This window comes from Oncorhynchus keta, unplaced genomic scaffold (assembly GCF_023373465.1).
Source record: "Oncorhynchus keta strain PuntledgeMale-10-30-2019 unplaced genomic scaffold, Oket_V2 Un_contig_8718_pilon_pilon, whole genome shotgun sequence".
NCBI lineage: Eukaryota > Metazoa > Chordata > Actinopteri > Salmoniformes > Salmonidae > Oncorhynchus > Oncorhynchus keta.
In genome coordinates, this window is record NW_026290199.1 from 1 (window position 1) to 6,363 (window position 6,363).

The 6,363-nt window shown below is 54.5% G+C and overlaps 1 long non-coding RNA gene across 1 annotated transcript; it reads right to left on the bottom strand.

Moving 5' to 3' along the window:
* Nucleotides 1–2,193: 2,193 nt before the first annotated feature.
* LOC127926949 (uncharacterized) lies at nt 2,194–5,906 on the bottom strand. Its single transcript, XR_008125648.1, has 4 exons — nt 5,259–5,906; nt 4,478–4,589; nt 3,762–3,873; nt 2,194–2,268 (listed from the first exon to the last, which is right to left on the bottom strand). It is a non-coding gene; the product is annotated as an uncharacterized LOC127926949 (long non-coding RNA).
* Between the last annotated feature and the right edge of the window lie 457 nt (nt 5,907–6,363).

A 6,363-nucleotide genomic window follows, 5' to 3' on the forward strand; every position in this document is an offset into this window, starting at 1 on the left:
CTATGACAACACTGCAGACAGAGCCTGTGTGCTGGAGGAGCTGCAGGCTGGATTGAACCTATGACCTGCAGACAGGCCTGCCTGTGCTGGAGGCAGCAGGCTGGATGGACCTATGACAACACTGCGAAGACAGGCCTATGTGTGCTGGGCTACGGGCGGATGGACCTATGACAACACTGCAACGAACCCAGGCCTGTATGTGTGCTGGAGGCTGCAGGCTGGATGGACCTAGCAACAACACTGCAGACAGGCCTATGTGTGCTGGAGGCTGCAGGCTGGATGGACCTATGACAACACTGCAGACAGGCCTATGTGTGCTGGAGGCTGCAGGCTGGATGGACCTATGACAACACTGCAGACAGGCCTGTGTGCTGGAGGCTGCAGGCTGGATGGACCTATGACAACACTGCAGACAGGCCTATGTGCTGGAGGCTGCAGGCTGGATGGACCTATGACAACACTGCAGACAGGCCTATGTGTACTGGAGGCTGGAGGCTGATGGACCTATGACAACACTGCAGACAGGCCTATGTGTGCTGGGAGGGAGGCTGGATGGACCTATGACAACACTGCAGACAGGCCTATGTGTGCTGGATGGAGGCTGGATGGACCTATGACAACACTGCAGACAGGCCTATGTGCTGGAGGCTGCAGGCTGGATGGACCTATGACAACACTGCAGACAGGCCTATGTGTGCTGGAGGCTGCAGGCTGGATGGACCTATGACAACACTGCAGACAGGCTATGACAACACTAGGTGTGCTGGAGGCTGCAGGCTGGATGGACCTATGACAACACTGCAGACAGGCCTATGTGTGCTGGAGGCTGGAGGCTGGATGGACCTATGACAACACTGCAGACAGGCCTATGTGTGATGGAGGCTGGATGGACCTATGACAACACTGCAGACAGGCCTGTGTGCTGGAGGCTGCAGGCTGGATGGACCTATGACAACACTGCAGACAGGCCTATGACAACTTACTGCAGACAGGTGATGGAGGCTGGATGGACCTATGACAACACTGCAGACAGGCCTATGTGTGATGGAGGCTGCAGGCTGGATGGACCTATGACAACACTGCAGACAGGCCTATGTGTGATGGAGGCTGCAGGCTGGATTGGACCTATGACAACACTGCAGACAGGCCTATGTGTGCTGGAGGCTGCAGGCTGGATGGACCTATGGCAACACTGCAGACAGGCCTATGTGTGCTGGAGGCTGGATGGACCTATGGCAACACTGCAGACAGGCCTATGTGTGCTGGAGGCTGGATGGACCTATGGCAACACTGCAGACAGGCCTATGTGTGCTGGAGGCTGCAGGCTGGATGGACCTATGGCAACACTGCAGACAGGCCTATGTGTGCTGGAGGCTGGATGGACCTATGGCAACACTGCAGACAGGCCTATGTGTGCTGGAGGCTGGAATGGACCTATGGCAACACTGCAGACAGGCCTATGTGTGCTGGAGGCTGCAGGCTGGATGGACCTATGGCAACACTGCAGACAGGCCTATGTGTGCTGGAGGCTGCTGGAGGCTGGATGGACCTATGGCAACACTGCAGACAGGCCTATGTGTGCTGGAGGCTGCAGGCTGGATGGACCTATGACAACACTGCAGACAGGCCTATGTGTGCTGGAGGCTGCAGGCTGGATGGACCTATGACAACACTGCAGACAGGCCTATGTGTGCTGGAGGCTGCAGGCTGGATGGACCTATGACAACACTGCAGACAGGCCTATGTGTGCTGGAGGCAGCAGGCTGGATGGACCTATGACAACACTGCAGACAGGCCTATGTGTGCTGGAGGCTGGAGGCTGGATGGACCTATGGCAACACTGCAGACAGGCCTATGTGTGCTGGAGGCTGCAGGCTGGATGGACCTATGGCAACACTGCAGACAGGCCTATGTGTGCTGGAGGCTGCAGGCTGGATGGACCTATGACAACACTGCAGACAGGCCTATGTGTGCTGGAGGCTGCAGGCTGGATGGACCTATGGCAACACTGCAGACAGGCCTATGTGTGCTGGAGGCTGGATGGACCTATGGCAACACTGCAGACAGGCCTATGTGTGCTGGAGGCTGCAGGCTGGATGGACCTATGGCAACACTGCAGACAGGCCTATGTGTGCTGGAGGCTGCAGGCTGGATGGACCTATGACAACACTGCAGACAGGCCTATGTACTGGAGGCTGCAGGCTGGATGGACCTATGACAACACTGCAGACAGGCCTATGTGTACTGGAGGCTGCAGGCTGGATGGACCTATGGCAACACTGCAGACAGGCCTATGTGTGAGGCTGGAGGCTGGATGGACCTATGACAACACTGCAGACAGGCCTATGTGTGCTGGAGGCTGCAGGCTGGATGGACCTATGACAACACTGCAGACAGGCCTATGTGTGCTGGAGGCTGCAGGCTGGATGGACCTATGACAACACTGCAGACAGGCCTATGTGTGCTGGAGGCTGCAGGCTGGATGGACCTATGACAACACTGCAGACAGGCCTATGTGTGCTGGAGGCTGGCTGGATGGACCTATGACAACACTGCAGACAGGCCTATGTGTGCTGGAGGCTGCCTATGTGTGCTGGAGGCTGGATGGACCTATGGCAACACTGCAGACAGGCCTATGTGTGCTGGAGGCTGCAGGCTGGATGGACCTATGGCAACACTGCAGACAGGCCTATGTGTGCTGGAGGCTGAGGCTGGATGGACCTATGGCAACACTGCAGACAGGCCTATGTGTGCTGGAGGCTGCAGGCTGGATGGACCTATGGCAACACTGCAGACAGGCCTATGTGTGCTGGAGGCTGCAGGCTGGATGGACCTATGGCAACACTGCAGACAGGCCTATGTGTGCTGGAGGCTGCAGGCTGGATGGACCTATGGCAACACTGCAGACAGGCCTATGTGTGCTGGAGGCTGCAGGCTGGATGGACCTATGACAACACTGCAGACAGGCCTATGTGTGCTGGAGGCTGGAGGCTGGATGGACCTATGGCAACACTGCAGACAGGCCTATGTGTGCTGATGGAGGCTGGATGGACCTATGACAACACTGCAGACAGGCCTATGTGTGCTGGAGGCTGGAGGCTGGATGGACTGACAACACTGCAGACAGGCCTATGTGTGCAGAGGCTGGATGGACCTATGACAACACTGCAGACAGGCCTGTGTGCTGGCAGACAGGTCTATGTGTGCTGGAGGCTGGATTGGACCTATGGCTACACTGCAGACAGGCCTATGTGTGCTGGAGGCTGCAGGCTGGATGGACCTATGACAACACTGCAGACAGGCCTATGTGTGCTGGAGGCTGCAGGCTGGATGGACCTATGGCAACACTGCAGACAGGTCTATGTGTGCTGGAGGCTGGATGGACCTATGGCAACACTGCAGACAGGCCTATGTGTGCTGGAGGCTGCAGGCTGGATGGACCTATGACAACACTGCAGACAGGCCTATGTGTGCTGGAGGCTGCAGGCTGGATGGACCTATGACAACACTGCAGACAGGCCTATGTGTGCTGGAGGCTGGAGGCTGGATGGACCTATGACAACACTGCAGACAGGCCTATGTGTGCTGGAGGCTGGAGGCTGGATGGACCTATGACAACACTGCAGACAGGCCTATGTGTGCTGGAGGCTGAGGCTGGATGGACCTATGACAACACTGCAGACAGGCCTATGTGTGCTGGAGGCTGGCTATGGACAACACTGCAGACAGGCCTATGTGTGCTGGAGGGAGGCTGGATGGACCTATGACAACACTGCAGACAGGCCTATGTGTACTGGAGGCTGCAGGCTGGATGGACCTATGACAACACTGCAGACAGGCCTATGTGTACTGGAGGCTGCAGGCTGGATGGACCTATGACAACACTGCAGACAGGCCTATGTGTGCTGGAGGCTGCAGGCTGGATGGACCTATGACAACACTGCAGACAGGCCTATGTGTGATGGAGGCTGCAGGCTGGATGGACCTATGACAACACTGCAGACAGGCCTATGTGTGCTGGAGGCTGCAGGCTGGATGGACCTATGACAACACTGCAGACAGGCCTATGTGTGCTGGAGGCTGCAGGCTGGATGGACCTATGGCAACACTGCAGACAGGCCTATGTGTGAGGCTGGAGGCTGGATGGACCTATGACAACACTGCAGACAGGCCTATGTGTGCTGGAGGCTGCAGGCTGGATGGACCTATGACAACACTGCAGACAGGCCTATGTGTGCTGGCTGCAGGCTGGATGGACCTATGACAACACTGCAGACAGGCCTATGTGCTGGAGGCTGGAGGCTGGATGGACCTATGGTAACACTGCAGACAGGCCTATGTGTGCTGGAGGCTGGAGGCTGGATGGACCTATGACAACACTGCAGACAGGCCTGTACTGCAGACAGGCAGGCTGGATGGACCTATGACAACACTGCAGACAGGCCTATGTGTGCTGGAGGCTGCAGGCTGGATGGACCTATGACAACACTGCAGACAGGCCTATGTGTACTGGAGGCTGCAGGCTGGATGGACCTATGACAACACTGCAGACAGGCCTATGTGTACTGGAGGCTGCAGGCTGGATGGACCTATGACAACACTGCAGACAGGCCTATGTGTGATGGAGGCTGCAGGCTGGATGGACCTATGACAACACTGCAGACAGGCCTATGTGTGATGGAGGCTGCAGGCTGGATTGGACCTATGACAACACTGCAGACAGGCCTATGTGTGCTGGAGGCTGCAGGCTGGATTGGACCTATGGCAACACTGCAGACAGGCCTATGTGTGCTGGAGGCTGCAGGCTGGATGGACCTATGACAACACTGCAGACAGGCCTATGTGTGCTGGAGGCTGCAGGCTGGATGGACCTATGGCAACACTGCAGACAGGTCTATGTGTGCTGGAGGCTGGATTGGACCTATGGCAACACTGCAGACAGGCCTATGTGTGCTGGAGGCTGCAGGCTGGATGGACCTATGACAACACTGCAGACAGGCCTATGTGTGCTGGAGGCTGCAGGCTGGATGGACCTATGACAACACTGCAGACAGGCCTATGTGTGCTGGAGGCTGCAGGCTGGATGGACCTATGACAACACTGCAGACAGGCCTATGTGTGCTGGAGGCTGCAGGCTGGATTGGACCTATGACAACACTGCAGACAGGCCTATGTGTGCTGGAGGCTGCAGGCTGGATGGACCTATGACAACACTGCAGACAGGCCTATGTGTGCTGGAGGCTGCAGGCTGGATGGACCTATGACAACACTGCAGACAGGCCTATGTGTACTGGAGGCTGCAGGCTGGATGGACCTATGACAACACTGCAGACAGGCCTATGTGTACTGGAGGCTGCAGGCTGGATGGACCTATGACAACACTGCAGACAGGCCTATGTGTACTGGAGGCTGCAGGCTGGATGGACCTATGACAACACTGCAGACAGGCCTATGTGTACTGGAGGCTGCAGGCTGGATGGACCTATGACAACACTGCAGACAGGCCTATGTGTACTGGAGGCTGCAGCATTACTGCTGGACCAGCAAGGCCACAGATGAATGATGTTTAATGTATGTGGAGCAAAAGGAGTAGTGAAGCGTGGATAGACTACTACAGTAGATCAGTCATATGATCAGGATTTATTCACACTGCCTTATGTTAGGCTCTTATTCTATGTTGTCATGTGCACTTGTTCACTTCCCTTGACTGGTTTGAAGGAAAATGACTCAAGTGAAAGTCACCCAGTAAAATACTACTTAAGTAAAAGTCTAAAAGTATTTGGTTTTAAATATACTCAGGTATCAAAAGTAATTGCTAAAATATACTTAAGTAGTAAAAGTATCAATCATTTCAAATTCCTTATATTAAGCAAACCAGATGGTTCCATTTTCTTTTTTAATTTAATTTACGGATAGTCTGGGGCACTCCAACACTCTGAAATCATTTACAAATGAAGCGTTGGTGTTTAGTGAGTGTGTCAGATCAGAGGCAGAAGGGATGTTCTCTTGATAAGTGTGTTAATTGACCATTCAAAATGTAGCGAGTACATTTGAGTGTCAGGGAAAATGTATGGAGTAAAAAGTATATTTTCTCCAGGAATGTAGTGAAGTGAAAGTAAAAGATGTCAAAATATGACTAGTAAAGTACAGACACCCCCAAAGATGACTTAAGTACCACTTTCCACAGGTGTCTGTAAAGGAGAACAGCAGCCTGCACAAAGACAGCAACGTGTCTCTGGAGATTCCTGCCCACACCGTCATCGCTACGGCATTATTGAGCTGGAGATCAAACTCAACGGACACTATGGTGAGGGAGCCTTTATTTTCCAGTTTCTCAGGCAACAACACTGTAAACCCTCACCT